The sequence below is a fragment of the Corapipo altera genome, unplaced genomic scaffold (assembly GCF_003945725.1).
Source record: "Corapipo altera isolate COAL_440 unplaced genomic scaffold, ASM394572v1 73, whole genome shotgun sequence".
In the NCBI taxonomy this organism is placed as follows: domain Eukaryota; kingdom Metazoa; phylum Chordata; class Aves; order Passeriformes; family Pipridae; genus Corapipo; species Corapipo altera.
The window spans coordinates 2,212,380-2,235,687 of record NW_020884957.1 but is presented as its reverse complement, the minus strand read 5'-3'; the positions used below and the strand labels follow the sequence as shown (position 1 = coordinate 2,235,687).

Here is a 23,308-nt window from a genome sequence, read left to right as displayed (position 1 = left end):
TATGCTGAGTCAAGCACACACTTTTTTCATCTCTTATCTCAATGAAGATAAGCTGTATATCATTTAAGGAAAAAAAAAAGGAAAAACCATCCCACTGAAATGCTGAACTTGCTTTTACTTTAAGTAGAAAAGACTACTTCCCTTGTTACCACAGACATTGAAAAGGTTTTTTTAAACTAGAGCAAGTTTTGTAGTACAGGTACTAGCTGCTCCTTCTTGCAGGATTTCATCATCTGTGGCAATGTAATTTCTTGGTAATAAGTGTGTCTTGCTAACCAAGATCCTGCAGGAAATTGTGATACCTGTGAAAGAGAGAGGAGATGGTTGCAACACGTAAATGTACGGGTTAAGTATTAATTCATTACAGGAAAATGATGTTAAGAACAGTGAAAAAAATAAATAGGTTTTTATAATTTGGGTGTTATTTTCTTAGAGGAAAATAATGTAAACCAGAAGCCAATCAAGCTCCCTATTCTTTAAGAATAGTTGGGCAACTGAAAACTAGTTTAATAATCATATAAATGTAATATATCTGATACAAAATTTTCAAGGATTCCTATAACTTTGTTTGGCTGATACCAAATCTAGCAGTGGCTACGTATAAGAGCAGAATCAAGAAATTACCCTGAGATTAGCTTGGGGGTTGGTTAGAACATGATGCTAATAACACCAAGGTTGTGGGTTTGATCCCTATATGGACCATTCACTCAAGCACTGGACTCAATGATCCTTGTAGGTCGCTTGCAACTCAGAATATTCTGTGATATTCTGTGAAGTTTCCAATAGCAAGACATGTAATTGAAAGAAGGACTCATGTAGGACCACTGTATCAAAATTTCTGATTGTTATGGTTTAGGAAAGCTATTCCCTAATTTAGTGTTCCCACTAAAATGAAAACTATAAGCCACTTCCCATGAGAGACAAACAAGGCAGAGATAAGAACAATTTACTAGAAACAACGATGAGATAAGAAAATGAACAGTTACAGCAACAATACTAATAAAAAAAAAACATACAAAAAGAGGGTGATTTATATGCAGAAAATGCTCATTAACTGACCCAGTGCTGTGTGACCCCTAAGACAAAGAACAAAATGGTGCTGGACCTTCTGTGTGCCACCTTTTTATTGCCAACAGCAAGTCACCCCCTTCAGAGAAGTGAGAATCTTTTACTTCCACCCTCCAGGGATGACATGGGTGGCATAGAATAACAATCTAGATATGCCCCAACCCTATTCTTGGCCGAAACCAGGACACTGACAAATCGGAATAGCCACAAGAGATGGTCATGTTTACTGTATTTTTTTACCAAAATCATTTTAAAGATGTTAAGTAAGCATCAGCAAATAGATTAATAATTGCCAGTTGGTATTGCTTCTCTGTGATGTGATTTACCTAACTGTAGGCTATTTGTTAAGTATTAATTAAATTAACTAAAAACTTGCTGTAAGTTTAAGGCCTTAATAAGAACTGAATTAGTTTATTTATTGCATTAACTGCCTGCAGGCAGACAAATTACTTGCATGTCATCACAGTTTATTTTGTGCTATTATTTTGTGCTTTAAGAAGCACTCTACTGAATATTAAACATATTATGATATTTCCATCTACCTCATTTAGCAAATTGTTTCACTCAGCTGCATGGCTATCAAGTACATACCAACATGTCTGAGAAAGAATTAAAATGTAAATCTATTTCTTTTGCCACATCCAATGCAGTATGTGATTTATACTGGAAAATAGTGTGTTAAGGAAGGGAAAGGTGCATCTGCCTGGAGCTACAGTTGCAAGAAGACTGTAGCCTCATTTCCTGCTTTTCTGTAGGAGCAGTGCCTTTACTTATGTGTCTGCCTCACCACTTCCACTTTTTTTTAGCTCTCCAAGGCAAGTGACACAAAGGAACATAGGAGATAAAATTCTGCTTTGAGACAGAAAGGAGGAGATTTCAGTGAAAAGGGAGGTTACACTAAATCCCATCAGCCAAATTTTATGCACACAAAAGAAGGAGCAGAAATACTCACAGAGACCTTTATTTACTGCATAGTCTACCAGTGGCCAGCCAAGGCAGAACACACTAATGATTTTAAAGGTTGCTTTCAAGACCCAGGGACCAGCAGCAACGCCGCGTTTTCCAACACAGAATAGTCAGAATTAAAGATGTAGCTGCTATCTCTCCCCTATTCTCCATTTCTTAAAGGAAATTTAATTTGAGTTTGTTTCATGTAGGTACAATGCCCCCTTACCGAATATTTACATCTTGTCTGAGGTCTGTGACGCTTTGTGTTTCAGAAGTGACTATTCATGGTACTGGTGTGGAAATGTTAGCGGATCATGGGCCAAAGAAGAGCAGAGAGAACAGCTGAAACACTGAATCACCTTTGTAAGTAGTGGGTGCACTTACAGTAGTTGTAGAGTTAGGACTGGGAGAAGTAAATATCCTAGTAACCCCTGTGAACTGTGCTTTGGGCAAAATGATGAAATAGACTTCAAGAACATGGACTTGATTCCCTTCTGGGGAAAATAAACCACCAGACGAATTCCGGGAATGCAACTGGTACACTCCCACTTCTATGGGACATTTTATCCTCAGACCTAGGCTGATCTGAAGTTGGTTTTAATCATTTAAAGCATGTGCAGTGTCAATGTCAATTCCTCAGTGCCAGCTGCTCAGGTCACAGATGCACATTTATTCTTCCATATTACTTTACAATGTAGACACAGTAGGAGTCCCCTCATGGATATGGTCTCTTCCAGGGGGATAAGATGTCAGGTTTCCATATAATTACTATGATTTTCTGGCAATGATGAATTCTTCAAATATGTTCCATCCAACTCAGCCAATGCTGCAATATAGAAAAGCATTGTTTTTATTAAAAGTAAATTATTCTTATCTTCAGACAAGGGATTTTTCTTGTAGAAGGTACAAGACTGTGATTAGGCAGTTTAAGTTCAAAATAATGTTTTAGGTTCAGATATTAGTCCAGGTAGAAAGTTCAAAATAGGTTTTTGCTTGAGTTCCAGCTGCCTTCCTGGTTCAATGTAGGGGTTCTTCTGTCAAAAGCCCTAAAGAAAGGAAAGCAGTAGAGCATCTTTGGCTTATGTAAGGAGACAGTGCACTCCACATAACAAAAACACCCAAACAACTCACTCTGCCAGTTATTTTCTAGTAGGCTATGGTTTCAGTAGCTTTCATGACTCACTCAGGCTGTCAATTCTACAGAGCTGCTGCAGCAGCTGAGGAAGCCTGTTGTCTTCACATAATCCTGATGAGTCACATTGTGACACCCTATGAACCTGATATGCAAAATCCTGCAGTCCTACATCATAAGAGTTCATGCAAATCCTTTGTCAGTTTTGTAAACTGAGAATTCTGCTTTTATTGGAATATAATCATATCCTTACAGGCAGAACAAACATCTAAACAATAGTGTTCTTTTTGTTTCATGTGTAAGCCTTGCAAAGTTGTGATTTGCCAATGTTTTTGATGATGATTATGTGTAAAGAGGATTGCATTTGATCCTGTGTTCTCTTGAAAGGTCACTGACTCATGAAAAAATCTGCATTGAACAGGAGTCATAAATGAGATTTTCAACAATATACTGGAACTCTAGTAAATGAGGCTGAGGTTTTGTACTGAAATTTTGTTAGAACTTGTTTGAAGCAAAGAGAAAGAGTTACTTGATTTTTGCTGCTTTTAACGAATATGTTGAAAGTACTAAAGCATTAATCTGAGAAGGAACTGTGAGTCAACTCAAGGCATGTGATTATTGTCTCTGTTTTGAAACCAGAGCATGAAGATCATGGTACTGCTAGATTCATTAATGCCAGACAACAGGTAGGGAACAGTGAGAATGTGTTTAATATTTCACTGTAAAGGAAGGAAAAAACTGAAAAATAACTTTCTTATGACTGGGTGAACTTCTACCCTAATCCCCAAAAAGAAAACATTTGTATGTCTAAGTGCATATAAAAACAATGTTATGAAACTGGAGGGACTTACATTTGCTGGCCCTCTTTAACCTATTCTGCAACACAGAAGTCCTTGTAGTCAAACTACAGCATAAATAAGCAATGAAATATCTGACATGAAACAAACATATATTAAACATCATCTAGGTTTATATTGGTAGGCATGCTCTTGCATGAAGTAGAACTTGAGACCAGATTCGTTATGGATACAAAAGGTTAACCTTTACTTCTGCCCTAGTACTCCTGACAGCATCTCAAGCTCTCACAGGACAAGGTGTGAGATGAGAGTCAGGTTTGAAAGCTGAAAAAGGGTGTAGGTAGCTACAACTTCTGTAGGGGCTGGTATTGATTATCTGAATATTTGCGTTTCAGAGCTTAGTCAAGTGGATGATCTTTAACAGCTTGAAGGCTGTGCATTGGGTCACTGCTGGATAAGAGTTTGTGCTTTTTATGGCTTAGTCTGGTGTGTACCACCCAAGGGGAGGAACACACCTGATTGAAGCTTATTTTTGCAGATCAGTAGTAGCCCACAAGGTTTTTAAGCAGTGGTAAACGCTTAGGCTAAGAACAGATATGTGATGAAATATATAAGCTTGGAATCAGATAGCTCTATGAAAGCTCTTCTGGGAAATACTAGAAATGTCTGAAATAATTATACTTTAGATGTGAATACAGTGAAATCCAAAGGTGTAACTGAAGCTTGTATAGATATGTGGGATTTAATGTTAAGCTAACTGCAGGAAGGAATTTTAAGAATAGTTCTTAGTAGTACGGGATTCCAAGTAATATGTAAAATCTGTCCAATGTCCTGCATAAACCCTCAGGAAGCTGTGCAATACTCTAATACTCCTTTGTCTGAATTCTTAGCAGGACTCAAGACAGCTTTATTAAATTTAGCTGAGACAAATCTTTCTTTTTAATGCTGACATAAGCAGAAGGTGGTTTATTTTTTCTGTTGTTATATTCAACTTGTTATAATTTACATGTTATAAATGATGAGAATTTACATGTTATAAATGATGAGAATTTGTTTTTTCTAAATTTTCTTACCTTTTTGAGAATAGTTTTATAATAGGACAACGCTCTCCCCTTCTTTCTTTTAAAAAATACATGTCCACATTGCATTTTCTTCATTTTGATCAAACACTAGTAATAATGTACAATATAATAACCTTGACTATAGTGAAACATGCAGCTATTCAGGTCCTGGATCATGTCTGAATATCTGAAAAACTAAAAAAGCAGGGAGCAGAGTAATATAGATGATATGGCATTATTAAAATATCATTTTAAGTCAAAAGTCAAACTCAGGACAGAGTTAGTTTTCACTGTGATATTGAAGTAAAATATTTTCTCTTTATCATGGAATTACTGCATTTAAATATAGTGCTAATCACATTAAATGTCATGTAAGGTCAGGAAATATTTAATCTGTGTAAGTTATAAAGTGAATAATTTTTATAATCTATATTTCCATTGTCATCTGTAGGCTAGTGATATTTGTCTTATTTTTTTGGAGTCTAAACCAGAGCATTTTAACACCAGAATTATAGAAGTTATATGGTGCTATATTTTGATAATTTAGATTATGCAAGGATTGCCAGGATTGTTTGGGCATTTTGGTGACCAAACACACTGATTCCTGAAATTGACAGTGTTCTCAGTCTGGAGTTACGGCGCCTGCATTTCCTGTCATCATTCGTTCTCCTTTTCCTTACTTTCCCTGAAAGCAGATAAGTAGATATACAAGCAAAGTAAAACTGTGATTTGCATTTATACCTCTTTACCTTTTTTTTCTCTCTCTTCCCCTTCGTGCTGTGAAAGTACACAAAAGATGGACCTATAACTAAAGCAGCTAATGATGTCTGATTTAGCAATCATTTTTTTTAAGGCCATAAGTTACTTCTTTAATACATCATCATAGAACCATAGAATTATTAAGGTTGGAAAAAAACCTCCAAGATCATCAAGTCCAACCTTTGATCGAACACCATCATGCCCACTAAACCATGACACATAGTACTAGGTGCCGAGTCCAGTAATTTCTTGAACACTTTCAGGGATGGTGATTCCAAGCACCCCCCTAGACAGCTCATTCCAACACTTAACAACCTTTTCAGTGAAAAAATTATTTCTGATGTCCAACCTGAACCTCTAATAGTGCAATTTGAGGCTGTGTTCTTTTGTCCTGTCACTAGTTGCCCGCGAGAAGAGATCAACCCCTATGGACTAGGATAAATGATGGAGCTCTTCTGCCAGCTCTCTCAATACTGTCAAGTGAATCCAATCTAATCCCATAAACCCATGAATGTCTAAGTTGTATAGCAGGTCACTGACTACTTCCATAGGCATTCAACCTTGTCATCACTGTCCTTGAGCTCTATACTGTCAAAACACTCCCTAATGTACAGACAGCCCACTGCCTCCCCTTACTCGACTGTTCCTTCTGAAGAGTTTATAGCCACCCACTGCAGCACTCCAGTCACGCGAGTCATCCCACCGTATTTATGTGATGACTGTGTCATAGCTTTTGTGGCTTACAGCTCATCCTGCTTGTTACCCATACTGCATGCATTGGTGCAAATGCACTTCATGTGTGCTATCAATTTCATCACCAAAATGTTTGCTCAAACTTCCAGGATGATTGTAACTAATGTAGTTTACATTTCTTTTCCAAATTGGTGGAAACCTGGCATCATGATGCTGTTGGCATAGTACATGGGGCATACAGGCTAAACAATTCTCTTTTTTAAAAGCAGGCAGGCAATGTAATGATTTCTGAAAAATTCCTGGTATAGACCTTCACCCCACACTTGGAATAGCTCAGATCTGATAATTGTCAAGGTATGGTTCTGAGCACACCTCTTTGACTACTGAGGGCATTTTACAGGATGGTTATGAATTAGAAAACCATCAAAGAAACTTTGAGACTGGTGAAAATTTAGTTTCATTTCTCTTGTAAGAGATGGCAGGTGTCTCTTTAAAATTTGTGTGTTAAAAACCCCCATATAAATATATTACTGAAATGCAACATTTCTGCTTTTGGTCATCAGCTTTTCAAATAACTCTCTGTGTTTTATGAAATAACATTATGGTGCTCTAGATTAGCATTAACCTCACTGCTTGTAAGGTTACAAATGTTTACAAAAGCTTCTATGTTTACAAATGTTTTGAAATCAGAATAATTTCTACCAATTAACTTCAGTGTAGTGCAGAAATAAGCTATGTAATGTTTGATTTTTGTCAAGTGGTGTGTTAAGTTCGTTTTCTGATTCAGTTTAGTTTTTTAGTCTTATTGAAACATGTTTTTGGTACACTTTGCTACCATTTAATCCTTAAATGTAATTTAAATATTAATCCTAATAATTTACTAGACAGTTTGCATTAGTTGTTCATTTCCTTTAATTCATGTTGTCTTAGCAGATCAACAGCTGTGTTAACTCTTAATGAGGGTTACTGTCTGACTGTAGGACAGAAAATTGCCTCCCTCAGTCTACTGGAAAAACAAATACATTCCTATACCAGCAGAAATTCTTCAGCACCCTCCCACCTCTCCCTCTCTCTCCCAAAAAAATATTTTATATGAAGATATTTTTTTATTAGTGTCATGGTTCAGGAATGGTATTACCAAATTTAGTGTTTCCACTGTAACCTTCCAAACCATGCACTGCAAGCTCACTTCCCCCTCCCTCTCTCCCTCCTCCATGCAGTGGGCTGGAGAGGAGAACTGGGGACACAAAAAGTAAACATCATGGGTTGAGATAAGAACAATTTACTGGAAGAAGTAATGAAATAAGAAAATGAACATTTCTGCCTCCTGGCTACTGCAAAAATTAACCCTGTCCTGGCCAGAACCAGGACAGTTGGTAATGTTTATTTAACACAGATAAATTAACAAGGAATTAATAATGAAAACCATTACATATCTGTATATCAGTATATATCTTTCCAATTCTATGGAAGATTTCAGTGTACCACAGATAAGTGAAATGCTCTTTAAATACTTATTGCAGCTATTTAAGAATTAAGAGTTAGTCATTACTGACCTACTGAAATCATCACATTACTGATTTTTATACCATATGGAATAGGTATTAGATTTTTTTACTGTGTTTGAAATTGGACGTTTACCAAAACTTTAAAATTAACCTTTCACAACCATTCCAGATGTTTTAAACTTAGAACTTGACCAAAAAAGGGAAAATGAGATTGTCAAGAGAATTCTTGCAAAATATTATCATTACAAAAGAATTATTTAAAATATTTGTCAATCTCTAACTGAAATTAGAAAGCCATATGAGTGTTTTATATTTACTTGGAAGAAATCTGATAGTATTTGTACAGATCAAGTCAAATAAACATACAAAATACTTCGTAATTTCAGTTAGGGAGGCTCCATAACCTCTCTGGGCAATCTGTTTCAGCACATGGTGACCCCCACAGTAAAGAACTTTTTCCTCTTTTTCAGGTAGAACTTCCTGTGCATCAGTTTCTTCCCATTGCCTATTGTCCTGTTGCTTGGCACTTCCAAGAAGAGCCTGGCTTCATCCTCTTGACACCTTCCCTTTCAATACTTACAGATATTGTTGAGGTTCCCCCGCAGCTGTCTCTTCAAGAGGCTGAACAGGCCCAACTCTCCCAGCCTATCCTCAGAAGAGAGATGCTTCTGTCCCTTCGTCATCTTTGTCACCCTCTGCTAGACCCACTCTAGGAGCTCCATGTCTCTCTTGTGCTGAGGAGCCCAGAACTGGACACAGTACTCCAGATGTGGCCTCACCAGGGCTGAGTAGAGACGCAGAATCCTTTCCCTTCACTTACTGGCAATGCTTTTCTTAATGCACCCCAGGACATCATTTGCCTTCTTGGCCACAGGGACACACTGCTGGCTCATGGACAGCTTCTTGTCCACCAGGACACCCAGGTCCTTCTCTGGAGAGCTACTTTCCAGCAGGTCAGACCCCAGCCTGTCCTGGTGCAGGGGGTTATTATTCCCTAGGTTCAAGACCCTGTATTTGTCTTTGTTGAATTTCGGACAGATCTGCTCTACCCATCTCTCCAGTCCTTCAAGGTCCTTCTGAAGTTGCACAGTTGTTTTTTTCTCTATCAAATATGTCCCAGAGCCACTATCACTGTGGCTGACGGCCTCAGCTTTAACCAGCAGTGGGGCCGTCTTAGAGATGGTTGACATTGGGCCTGCCTGTTGGACATGGAGGAAGCTTTTAGCAGCTTCTCACAGAACCCACCCCTGTAGCCCCCGCCTCTGGCTACCAAAATCTTGCCAGACAAATCTAAGAAAATTGTGAAAATATATTCAAAGAAAATATTGCTCAAGTATTAAAGCAATATTGAATTAGTGCTTGAGTGCTGAAAATGAGGATAAGATTCAGAGACTGGACTATTCTCTTTCCTAAAAGCTATAATTACTTTTTTCAACATTAATTTTGTCCCTGGAGGCAAAATTAATGTTATTTTAAGCAGAAACACAATGTGGGCTATTACAACTTGACTTTGTTTTCGTATTTAAAGGGACCAAAAAATTGCTTTTGATTTTTCAGGCCTGGGTGTTTGCTGAGCTAGTAACCATATATATCAGTGACCAGGGCGGTTATTTTTTGAGCCTGTTAGGGCAATATGGGCTTTTCTAAGCTACAATTAAGACTGAAACCCTGTTGTGTGACTAAAGTATGGAAATCTTAGATTGGAATGGATCTGTAGCTTGCCTGATTATTTTTAAGCTTTTTAGTTCAAAACATGCTGGAATTATCTGAAATAACTCCACAGCCAAATGATGACAGAGTACCCTTTTGTTAACATTAACAAAGGATTTCTATTTGATTGGCACTGTGTAGCACAACAGCTTTTGCACTGCATGGCAGTGCTGTAACCTTTAAAGACACAGTTTCCAGCAATCATATAGGTATATCAGGAGACGTTTTGGTGGATATTCCAAATATTTCAGGACACATTTGGATGAATAGTCTGAATTATACAGCATCAAGTAAGTATGACCAAAATGCTCCCATCGCAGATAAATTGTTTTAGCTTTTTGGTTGCTTCTTCCTTGGAAACTGGATGAGGCTGAAGAGTGTGGGGGAAGTGAACATGTACTCATAGAGTCAACTTCAGGCTTCTAGCATGTGCTCTTAATTTTTCTTGGGAGCATGTGTTTCTGCTGACAAAATCATAACCTTTATACTCTGAATGATGTTCTAAGGTGACTGCATAATGAATATCTCATCTCCACTGAAAATAGATAGGCCTTATTAGGTAGACCTTAGTCTTTATCTTCTCCCTAAAACAAAACTACTAGTCATTTTCCTCCTGTCATGCTCCTTTATGACTAGTGTATTAAAAGGGGGGGCTATCAATTCCAAATATAAATCTCACCCATAATAGAATTTTTAACCCATGTTACTGTTCTTACATAGTGAAAATAAGGTGAATTCGACTGGGTTTTTTTATAGCACAAAGGAACTCTGGTTTTGTATTTTAATTAATATAGATTTCTAATTGATTAACTGCTATATATTTGATTTGCAATAACTCAGCAGTGGGTATTTTGTTTGTCCTTTTAAGGTTAAAAAATGGATGGATTTTCAGAGAAGGATTTTTTCCCTATTAAAACTGAAAGTAATTTTCATAATTTCATGTTGGTATAGAAGCATATGTTATTAAGATCACAGAATGGATTTTGTTGTTCAGAAATAACTTCTATTGCCAAAGAGGGAAGAATTTGGAAGAGGGAAATGAAACTGTTATTGCTTTGTGGCTTATTGCGTAGTATCTCTTCTTAGCACAACAGCAGTTCATAACAAAAGAGTTGGAGAATTACAGGGAGATAGTTTGCTTTTCTAGCTTTCCTGAGATTTATAATTTATATAATTTTATTTATCTTTTCTAGGCTAAATCATAAAAACTGAGTGAAACATACCTCACACAAACATTATTTTCTCGTTCTACCCCAACAGAAGGGACTCTACCTCAGTCCCAAAAGCTAGCAATTCAAATTACCCTCAGAAATCTGCATTGTTAGAAATTCGGATATCTTCTCTGATTATTGCATCAAGAAAGCTAAGCACTGCACAGAAATTCCTCTCTAAGTTAAAAACAAAGGTGTGCCCTTGATCTATTTTCACTATCAATCCAAAACCCAGGAATCTTCAATTCAGCACAAGACACCCATGTGAGCATTAAGAGGACAGCTAATAGAAAGAGCTGAGCTTTACTGTACAACCTGATGCCAACATATTCTCTGTGCTTGGTATTCTTTGTTTCACCTCACTCTCTTCACTCTGTCTAGAAGATACCTGGGTAACCATCTCAAAATATATTTCCCTACTGGTTCTCCTGAACCTAAATTACGAGAACAGCCACTCTCAATGGTAAAATTGCTCAAATTTTTTGATGCTATAACTAGTGGGTTTTTTTTAGTTTATTGCCTACATGCAAGACAGTGAGATTCCCTTGTGAAAATAGATACATATAACACTGTAAAGTAACCAGTTGCTATGGGAGATGTAACTTGCCCATGTAGTGTTAGAGAAAATACCAACAAGGTGAAGTCTCAACAGCACTTAGAGCGGAAGCTAGAATAGAGGACACTGCTTCCACAACAGCTCTCCACTCTCCTCTCTTATTAGAACAATTTCTGAGATACAAATTGATTTGTCTCATTTGTGGTCACTAGGGGCAGTACTGTAATTGTTCTTTACATAGAGATTACTTCTTTTACACTTTTATTTTCTTTCACCACATAGCTTACTGACTTTCAAAGATTTTGGGGTTTTTTTTACTTGGTATTCAAGTTCCCATTTCCTTCTTCTGTTATCCCAGCTTTAATTTCTTTCAATCAATTTTGTTTTAACTTTAGTGGAAATAAACACACTAGGAAGTAAATTCTCTGAGACAATCACTGTCCTTTCTATTTGTGTAAAAAGCCTAGCACTTATAACGTTTTATGTAACTTAGTAAGATTGATTTGCTGGAAGTGAAAAGGAATGGTAGGGTGAATTATATTAAGGAAACAATGGCAATCTTACTTCTTGCACTGTTATTGCATTGCACAACAGAAGTAAAATTACGCAGTTACACAGCTCTTCTTTCTCCTTTTCCCTCCACTTCCCACATCACTGAAAATGGAACTGACATTGTAAATAGTACTGTGAATTTATATTATACCTATCTTCACTACCAGGACTACCATCAGATATGAAATATTGATGTCTATTTTAAAACACAATGGACTCTCGTTCAAGGAATCCTCAATTTTTTTTCTAAGTATGACTCCATCCTCTATTCCAAATACATTAATAGAATAATAAAAATACATCATATTTAGGCAATGATATTTAACTGAGAATTGTGGATGAGCAGTACCAAAAAGGCTTCTTAGTCTACCCAGAATCAATCATCAGACTTACATCAAAAGAGCAAAACAGAATCTGAGTTTTAAAAATATAAATAGTGAGTTAATTAACAACACTGAGGCATGCACAGTTGTAAGGGATCATAAATATTCCTGTTCTTCAAGGCTAATCCAATAATAGCCCCTTCCTCTGAGATAAAATTTATTAACACTAATATTGGTGTCATTCAAAAAGGAGTTGAACTTCTGGAACTTCAAAACACTATTCTGAAATATTCATACAAATGCTCTGAAAGTCAATAAGCGTTTTTATATTTGCTTCAACGATGTGAAATCTGGGCCCTTGTTTTCTGATAAAGCAGATTTTCAGGTGCTAGGAAAAGTATGAGAATTTCATGGACTTGTAACTGACTTTATGAGAATAATATGAAACACCGAACATATGTTTTAATGTAGTAAATTCTGTATTATCTAAATCTGTGTTGCTTTCTTAATGTTGAAGAAAATGTACATCTATTTTTAAATGTGCTAAATAGCATCATATAGGGTTAAGAATAACTTGAAACTGTGTATTGTTGTTGGATTTAAGCCATCTCAGCAAACACCCTGTTTTTTTAACAGTCCACATGATCACACATTGTTCTATTTCTGACTTATTTTTCATAATCATCCTTCACATCTGTAAAAATAGATGTGCATGATATCTTTTTGAGGGCTGTTATTACAATTAGTTATAATGAAAGCTGTGTAGGCAGTCTACTATATAACTGCCCTAACAACTAGCAAAGTCTAACTATGTATAAGAGTTCAGCTATATGAATTGCACTGCTTTACATGGCCATTCGTTTTATTAGACCAAAAATCATAGCCCCTTTCATAGTTGCTGTCATCTTCCAGCCAATATGATTTAAGCAGTAGGCAATCAACCTTAGTGAGAAGAACTGATGAATATTTTGTCCCCTGAATTTTGAAACAGTAAATAAATAAAGATGTTATCATGTAACCTACAAAGTCTTCCATGTCTTCAGGAAACTTGGTAGAGCCATGTAAAGGCAAGAACTGCATCTAACCACCTTGGCCTCCCAGGAGACTGGAAGGTAGAACTACCAAACTGAATAAATACTTCTCTTTATTGCTGTTCTTTGATGTCTTCTCAGTCTTGAGGGACTTTGCAGATGCAACGCAACAGTTGACTCTCCTCCTACTCTATGTAAGTTCCTTACAAGAAAATGAGGTTATGTTTCCATTTCTAGAAGTCTGTCTGTGAAATGTTTCCTTTCTTGACACAAGATATTGCCAAGGTGTCTTTTGGTACATGGTGTCAGACCTCAGTGATATTTTTCCTAGGTTTATGTGGGAAACTTTTAGTAGGGAGTGGCTGTGGAGGTGGATTGTATGGCGAGAGAGATGCCCCAGTGTTGTTGTACAGAGACAGTTCCACCTGGCTTCAAAATGAACCTGCTGGTAGCCAAAGATGAGCCCATCAGCAAAGCTGGTGGAATCTCTATAATAACATAACTAACAAAGGGTGAAAAATTCTGGGGAGCATTTGTGAGAGAAGAATTTAGATAATATTTCATATTCCATCACTTAGTCTTGCTCCAAGATATGTGCAAATCCCTATGCTTTAGAAAATATGTTTCTGAGGTTGAGAACTTTTTGTAATGTTTTTAGCATTCTCAAATCAGATTTTACTTGCAAGAATTTTGTCTTTTGGTACCTATGTAGTTACTTCCAATGCTTTCTAACTGCCTTATGGTTTCTTCTGAGAATACCTTGAATTTTAGTCATTTGACTCAAGTATTCAGAAAAAAAATAATAACTTAGGGTACAGACTGAGGTTTTTGTTTAATATTCTTGGAGGAACACTGTTAAATTAACTTTATTGCTGCATAGACTGCACTTTACAAATTAAGACTATGATGTTTGCACATTACTTTCTTTTCTCCATCTGGCATGCCTGCTTTCAGGAAGATCTTCAGAAAATGCTGAGATTTCAAGAGTAAATTATAATTACCATGAACCTCGCTATCAATATGAAAAATATCTCTGAATAGCAAGGATGTAATGGACCGTTACCATAACAGTCCAAACCAGTCCTGTGCAAATCAAATTTCTTGGGGTTTTTTGTTAACTTGGAATATCTCTGAAAGTTTGCTAGTACTATCTGGGATGGTCCTGGAACTCTACTTTCTTTGAGAGACATTTTCACAAGGTTTTTATATTGTTATAATTTTCCTTGTACTACATCAATGTCATCAACTTCTGTGGGAGCTGAAGGAGCTGGGAAGAAAAATTTCCCTTTCTTTTTTTTTTTTTTTCTCCTTCCTTCCTTCCTTCTATCCTTCCTTCCTGCCTCACTCTCGTCCTTTCTTGTTCTTTCATTATATAACCTTATTTTTTGAACATATGCAATGAAATGCGTTTCCACAGCATTTAGATCATTAGCAAAGTTAAATACAAATCCAAGAAATTCCTGTTATAATTGCAATGTAACTAACATAAAAAATAAAATAGGATTATATTTGTGTTTTAGGAGGCATTTCAGCCCGAAGCCAAAATCAGTGCTTTGTCAGTATACACTGCAAAGACAAGTGCATGCTCCTTTAATTTAAATTACCAACTATTCTCAAACAACAGTACAGAATTTGAGTGCAGAGGTGGAACTGAAGATAAACATAAGCAGAAGATCCCAAATTGAGCAATGCTTTCATAAGTCATAAAGGTAATTTTAAAATCAATTTGGCATTTTTTCAAATTCCACTTTAGGTTTTAGAAGATGGAATTGAAATGCTGAGACCATTTGGTGAGATAAAATCCTGGTAACAACAGCTCTGCAGTTTGAATCCTATGCTACTTTTTTCCTCAGAACACATAAAAATAAGTCATAGGGCTCTGACATGCAGGCTGTGCACCACAGTGCTTTGAATCAGCTTCCCAAGTAATTCGGGATAATTACTTTCAGGGGTTTCTCTGGTGACTTTTGTTTCTGTTTAATTTGGTTTTGTTTAGTATTTTATACATGAAGTGATTTATTATGGATTTACTTATTTAGACGTGGGGTTCAGCCTGCTATGAAAAATGGGTGAACACATACCATTATTGCTATAAGAGCTTACCTGGTAAGAGAAGTGTGACTGTGAATTCCAGATGTGAGTAATAGTCCTGCTTTTGGCTGTTCAAATTTCCTGAATACTATCCTTGCTTAAGTGGCACGCATAATAAGGTACATCAAAACTCATTCTCCATCCTTTATGTAATGGGAGGAGTCATGGTTGGTTACTAATGGTTACCCTGTCAGTATCAACCAGAGATGTAACCTCTGTGTGACATTTAAGTCTTAGTGTATATTTCCCTATGCAGTTTTCATGTACATAGGGCAAAGGTCACCCTGGTCCCAGACGTTATTTAGCACTGTGCGGTTCTGTTTGGGAGTAGAAATATAGTGAAGATGGTGAGCAAAATACGGACAGAGACACAGCAGTGCAGAATGTAACTTGCTTTGTCAGGAGGTAGAAAGAAATGTAGAGATATTCAGAGTCGATTTCTTACATTATAGTCCCCAGTTTCTGGAACTGAGAGGCTAATGTCCCAAGTGTATTGGTTCTGGAGTTCATTTCCCCATAGCAGCCCTCACAGTGCTGTGCTTTGCATTGGTAGCTGGAAAGGTGTTGATACACACCAGAGTTTTGACTACTGCTGAACAGTGCTGGCACAGCATCAGCATTGTCTCTCAACAATCCCTTCCCCACAGTAAAGGTGGGCAAGATCCTGGGAATGGACACAACCAGGTCACCTGACCCAAACTATCCAAAGGGATATTCCATACCATATGACATCAGCTCAGATATAAAAGCTAAGAAAAGGAGAAGGAAGAGGGAGCATTCCTTTTTGCAAAGTTTGTTTTCCAGAGCAACTGCTATGTGTGCTGAAGCCCTGCTTCCTGGGAAGTAGCCAAACACTTGCTGATGGGAAGTAGCAAATAAACCTAATTTTTTTCCCTTTGCTTGTGTGCATGCAAACTTTTGTTTTTGTTTTAGTAAACTGCCTTATCTCATCCTATGAGTCATTTTCCATCTTATTTTCTCTCTCCTGTCCAGATGAGAAGGGACATGGTAGAGTGGTTTGGTGGGCACCTGGCATCCAGCCAATTTCAACCCATCACATACATGTATCTCCAAGCTTACACTTTGAGTCAAGGATGCTTGCTCAGATCCAGCCCCTTACAGGCATTTATTCAGGGCTTTTTAGGCTGTAGAACTACACCTTAAAGGGGACCATAAGATAGTTTCAGTGGATCATTATGTAGTCTAAAGGGACTGTCCCTGTTTTCATATGGAAAGATAGCTTGGCTTACTTTGTGGAATGGAAAATTTCGGTAATATTTAACTGTTTTTCTTGCATAGGTACACAAACTGGCTGAGCCTCAGAGACAATACGGATTTATTTTCAATAAAACTATGTAGAATTTCACCCCTGATGATTTGATCCTTATTGTATGCATTGTATAAATATATCAAAACAACAAAATAAGAACCTGAAGAAGATGAATATTGCTGAAAGTTATTTCACTGCAGTAGTTTTCCTTTTAATCAATTAATATTTTATTTCTTTAACATTGTTGAGAAAAGGAATAATTTTTTTGTCCATATGTTCAGTATTAACAAAATTCCATTCTGTGACTGAACTTTATTTTAATATTTGGTATAGAGAAAAAACAAATTACTCATATATACATTAAGGAAATATGTTCTCCATTATTCAAATTGATTACATCAATAATCATTAAAATTTACTAGAATAATACAATTTATTTCTAAATTAAGATATTCCAAAACTATTACAATCTCAATATCCTGAACACTGCCCATGTTTTTTGTAGTTACTGTAATGGCATATGAATGACTTCATATGCCATGCAAAAGAACATATTTTTCAGTATACTGACAAGATAATAATTTTTCATTGTCCAGTGCTTGTATCATAACAAAACATCATGACAATATAACATCATAACAAAATGTTAAATCAATTGGTATGTTTCCAACTGGCAAATATGTAAAATATCCCTACTCATCTGACTTTTCTTTTATGATTGTGTCCAGAGACTTAAAGAATACTTTAAAAAAAAAACAAACAAAAAAAAAAAAAAACAAAAACAAAAACAAAAACAAAAAGTCTAAATGCATGTTTCATTAATTCTTAAATACTTAGGAAATAACTTCCAGTTCCTAAGCTGTTTCTCTCTTTATAAAAAGATGTCAAGAACTGTTCTATGATCATGACACCAGGCAGCACATCAAAGTTTGTGCCCACATCCTTACAGGTCTTATTTTTTCCATTAAATGGGGTGGCTGCATCTACACCTGACCTTTGAAAAAATGCTGTTCCTGCCACACACTATAACCTGAGCTCTGTCTGCTCCCACCCATGTTCTATGTATTCTATGGATATGATCTCTATGATATTATATAGATGATATTTGAACGACTAATAAATATGTTAAACAATGGATCTTCATTACACGGATTTTTCATTAACAAATGACAGACACACAAAATAACACTTATCAGCATTCTAAACGGCATGGAAACACCACACACTCCCTGACATTTCTCTGTTTTCTGAATGGTGAAAAGGAACTTTTAGTTTGCCTGGTGACCCAGAACTCCCTTGGAATAAAAGTGAAAATGTTGGAAAAAGTATAGGTTCAAATCAAGTACATGCACCTTTCCATCCTATATATATTACTATTGGCCTGGTGAACCCAGTCTCCCTCCAACTGCTGGACCCATAGAAGGTGAAGGTATGATATGCACATTGTGGGGTGTGTAAATTGCATTCCATATTCTCTCTAACAGAAGAGGAAAACAGCGATTTCATCTCTCCCTGCAGTAACTGTTGCTCTACTCTCTGACTAATGTTTATAGGCTCAGAATTCTATTTATATATGAAATGGCTTTTCCAGTTGCCAAGTTTGGTTGGCTCTGATCAATAAATTAAACAAAGAGTAGGCATCATGGATAAGGTGAAGATAGATGGATGAAAAAACCGTGCAAATACCTAAGACTAACTTTTTTCAGAAAACCAAAGTAAAAGAACATCTGTAGATATTTAAGGGGTATATTAGCCAATAGTTTTGGAAGGATGAATATTTGTTCATGTTAAGAACATACATACATGCATAGAATAAACTACTTGACAAGGGCCATTAAATTTCTTTCTGTTATTCTGAACTAGTATCACCCAGGGGACAGAGAAAACATATAGAAAAAAATAAGAAAAAGCTCAGTGCTGGAAAAAATGACAAAGCCTGTGGGAAGAGTATAAAGGTTCCCACCTGAACTTACACTGAATTTACTAATGACTGCTTTGGACCAGTAGAACAACAGAGTCAAAGCTTGAATTTTCAGAGAGAGAAATCACTAACTTCAGATGAAGAAGTTTTGTTTTAGGGAAATCAGATTTTATGAACACCCTTTAGCCTTTCCGTTTACTAGAATGACATATTCTCATTTGCAAAATAAACTCAGGCAAATAAATCCCAAGATTTTAACTGCTTTACCATATTTTAACTGCTTTTCTACTTATGTAACATATATAATAATTCTTGCAATCTGACACCTTCAAAGATGCGTACAGATATTAAATCAAACGTTCATTTGAAATTTGAAAATATTTTATGTCATCTTAAATCATCATCATCATGGCTAGGCTTCACAAACGAAGATTTGGGAAAGGCTCTATCCACACTGGTGGCTAATAAGGCCAATGAGAGATAGACATGTCCGATTGCAAAAGGCACAGCAGAAAGACTCCTTAGATGGTATATTCTGCAAGGCACGGTTCTTTCTGCGTTGTCTTTTCTCCTCGAGAGTGATCCTGCGTGTGTTCTCAAAGGCATCAGCAGCGTTATAGATGGTGTGTCTCCAGACCTCCCAACTGGAGGCCAAAGTAGACCAGTTATGATGATCAATATTGTTTCAGGGAGTCCTTGTATCTTTTCTTCAGGGCTCCTCCCATGCAGCAGTTGGTGGCAAGTTCTTAGGGAGGCGGTGGTCCTTCATCCTTGAGACGTGCCCTGCCCAGCGCAGCTGTGTTCTCAGTAACATGGCCTCAATACTTGGGACTGCTGCTTGTTCTAGAACAAATGTATTAGTCACATAATCTGACCAGTGGATGTTTAGGATTGTGTCATCTTAAATGGTTGAAGGATATTAGACAGATTGACTGAAGCTCAGCACTACCATTTACTTACTGGCATATAAATTTAACTTATTGAACAAACAAGTTGTTAAAGGAGATAGATCTGCCTCTGTGTTTCAGTCAAACAGATCATATAATTAGGACAAAATTTTTTTGTTTAAAAGCCTACTTTATGCATACCAGACTCAAAACTCATTTTGATATGGCTTGTCCAGGGACACAGACAGGGGCTGAGAAGTACCTTCAGTGATTAGCAACCTCCTACTGCATAGCTGCAAAATGATAGTAAAGACCACTGAATGTCTGTCCCCTGATGGCTAAACTGTGACTCTTCCAGAGCAAGAAGTAGAGACCTACATACCCAAATGAGATTGAGGGTTCATAGAAACTATGCAAATTGGCCTTGGACCAGGACACTAGGCTTCACATCTTAACTGCCAGAGTAATTATGTCACTAGACAGATAAGGCAATAATTCTATGTTTTTTCTTGGATAGACTCAAACATCTGGCATGGGTACTATTTCATTAGCAGCTCAGTGGGAATGCTACTATCTGCTGAATTTCTACTTGAGTGTTCCCTAAAGGGCTCTCATCTGAGCAATGACTCAGCCTGTTGTCACTTATCTTTTGAGACCTGAACTCACAGCTTGAGGTGACAGAAGTACAAGCATAATAGTCATGGTTAAGATGTTCTTTCCATTTTAAGTGCCTAATTTCTGCTGCTTATATCTTTTCAAGCCTTTAACTCCTGGAAGAAAATTTCTCAGTCTGGTGCTCATTCCAGAGGTGAAGTGCTTAAAAAGTTTGACAAAAATAGATTTGGTTTTTACTGAGGTATCTGAATGTAAGGTTAGAGGGGAGGGGTGAACTCCCTCTTACACAGGCTTTGTATTCCAGATACTTTTCTTGTTTCTGGAAATTATCAAGGTAATTAATTTTCATGGTCACACAGTTCAAACTGTCAGAAAGCTGTCACTTCTCTATCAGGTAATATTCACTCAACACACATTTTGTCTTACCATGAGGCACATTTTCTGTGGTCTCATATACCCTTTGTGTTTACTTATAGGGTTTGGATGGAAAGAACAGAGAATATCTACTTTTGTATAGAAGATGAAAATAAGATTAGAAAATAAAAGGTATTCTGAAAAAGACAACTGGGAAGATATTTTAATCCTTCCTCTAGCGAAATGGTAAAATCTATTTTGCCCTAAGTTTTGGCATTTTCTTGCATTCTGGCAGATGAACACGAACCCGACACATTCTGGAGTCTCAAACTGAATCTCCAAAAATTCCAAGATTTTCCTCAAACTGTTCTGAAATTAAAATGAATGCGCAAAATCTTATTTTTACCTCCAAAAATTTCTGAAAGTAAGTTATTCACTCAAAACTGGACACAGCAGACCACACCAAGGTTTGAAAAAATGAATTGTTTCCCAAGTTTGAATAGGTGAATGCTTCTTATGCACTACATCTCTATCTATATTGACTTTCACATATAATTCACTGCATATTCTCCATCCTGCCGCTGTTTTTTGCACCTGCTTGTTCTGCATATGTCTCTCATGTTCCTTTCATGGTTTTCTACCTATCACATTACACTGTAAACTGGTAATTGTTTTACTTGTGGGCATGATGATGTTACCTTTAAAACACCCAGAATATATTTTTTAATCAGAGAAAATTTTCATACATCCTGTCTTTAACCATGTTTCCATATATAGCAAGTAACTATGAATCATTAAAAATGTACAATAAAATCCTTTTATTTGATGACACTTTTGGATCTGAAACATGAAATTATTTAAAAAGTACTGTAACAGTTCATTGGAAAATGAAGTTTTCCAATTCACTGGAAAACAAAGACACTTCTGCTCCATTATTTTTACTATTTCTGGCACTGACATACCAAGACTACGGACTTTAAAACCCAGCTGCTTGGAAGATACAAATTAACTGGACCATCTGGTGCATTAATGCCTGCATCTCTTGGATGCCACAGTTATATCCAAAAAAATGTATATAGAAGAGTCATAGCTTCCTACTTTTCAGGACGGTTCTTTGAAAGGTGCAGGCTGCACTTAAAAGTGTTCTGGGAAGAAGAAGTTCACAATTTTTTCACAGATGCTATGATGGAGAAGCTCTTTGTCAGGCTACAGTGCTCCAGAGTATCTGGCAAAGGTGAAGAAAAGGTGAGAGGAGCCATAGACATAACTTCTACTAACTTCTGGAAAGGAGAAGAGTACAGAAGAAAATTGGAGAGCCAGAGGAATATCAGTTTCCTTCTTGAATCCTGTGTGTACACCCCATTCCTTCATTATGACTAAACTTCTTGATGTGCAAAGAAGGAAAAAACCAAATCATAAATGATGCTAAAGAATTTGTGTGGAGGGAGTTCTCAGCAACTCCCAAGAGAAAGCAGAGTGGGAGACTATAGCTAGTGAAAAGAAATAATCTGTGAGAAATCCTGGGTTTAATGGTTTAGTGGCAGTGTGCATGAGAGGAACCCTTGTAAATTGTGCTTCCCACAATGTACACATGAAAGATATGATATCCTTAACTCGTGAATGCTGGAAAATTTTCATCTGAAATGTATCAAGATTTACGGATGGAAGATTTAAAAACTATAAAACAGATCCCACAGAGCCAATGGCTGCAAAATCAGAAAATGTTTTCACACTGCAAGATTTCAAAATCACTTCTATAGGAATACTATGACTTAGTTTCTTATTCTGCTACATGGAGAAATGGTAAAATTACACTTGACTGCACTGTGACTCTCAATCCGTCTGTAAACTGAGCAGCACACTGAATAAAAATACCAGGAAATTTTTTTCTCAACTGCAGAATTTTTTAACCATTCTAATATTAGAATCAGTCTTGACTGGTGTACAGACCGAGAAATGATTACACTTGCCTTGTTATCAATTTTCTTTTTATATAATTTTGTGCAGTTAAGTGAAGAAGTCAAACAGATCCTCCCTTCCCATATACACTTGTAGTTTAGCATGGTACTCCATTATTGTCTCTTTGTAGTATTCCTATAGTATTTTGGCAATGAGGTTGGTCCATAGATGTTGTTTAGTTAGACTTTAAGTATCTAAATTCAAATAGATTTATTCCCCTGTGGCTTGATTTTGTTGTTCCATTGACATTGTCTGCTTCACTGACAAACCAAAATCAAAACCAGTTAGTTTTCATTTTCTTTTTTTTCTTTTTTTTTTCTTTCTCTTTAGAGAGATGTGCCAGAACTTAAAAAGTTTTTTCGTCAGCAAGCATGTAGTCTGTTGCTGCTGTTCATCCTTATCAATATGAATAGTTTACATTTTCCTTTTTTTCAACTTTCTTGCCTGTAACACCCAGGAAAAAATATCTTCTGAGTATCCTTTTCCTATTTTTAAAGTCATGTTTATGACTTCTACTCTTATTCCTTGGTACAGAATCATAGAATCAGACAGGTTGGAAAGGACCTCTGAGATCATCAAGTCCAACCCTTGATCCACTACCACCACAGTTGCTAGACCATGGCACTAAGGGCCACATCCAGCCTCATCTTAAAAACCTCCAGGGATGGAGAATCCACCACTTCCCTGGGCAGCCCATTCCAAAGGCTGATTACCCTCTCTGTCAAGAATTTCTTTCTAACGTCTAACCTAAACCTCCCCTGGCGCAGCTTAAGGCCATGCTCTCTTGTCTTACTGCTGATTGCCTGGGAGAAGAGGCCAACCCCCACCTGGCTACAACCTCCTTTCAGGGAGTTGTAGAGAG

At 36.8% G+C, this 23,308-nt stretch overlaps 1 long non-coding RNA gene across 1 annotated transcript; it reads right to left on the bottom strand.

Annotated features, from left to right (window-relative positions):
- Positions 1–211: 211 nt before the first annotated feature.
- On the bottom strand, positions 212–8,738 carry LOC113956824. The gene is made up of 3 exons (XR_003530961.1): positions 8,547–8,738; positions 5,141–5,201; positions 212–302 (listed from the first exon to the last, which is right to left on the bottom strand). It is a non-coding gene; the product is annotated as an uncharacterized LOC113956824 (long non-coding RNA).
- Positions 8,739–23,308: the final 14,570 nt, after the last annotated feature.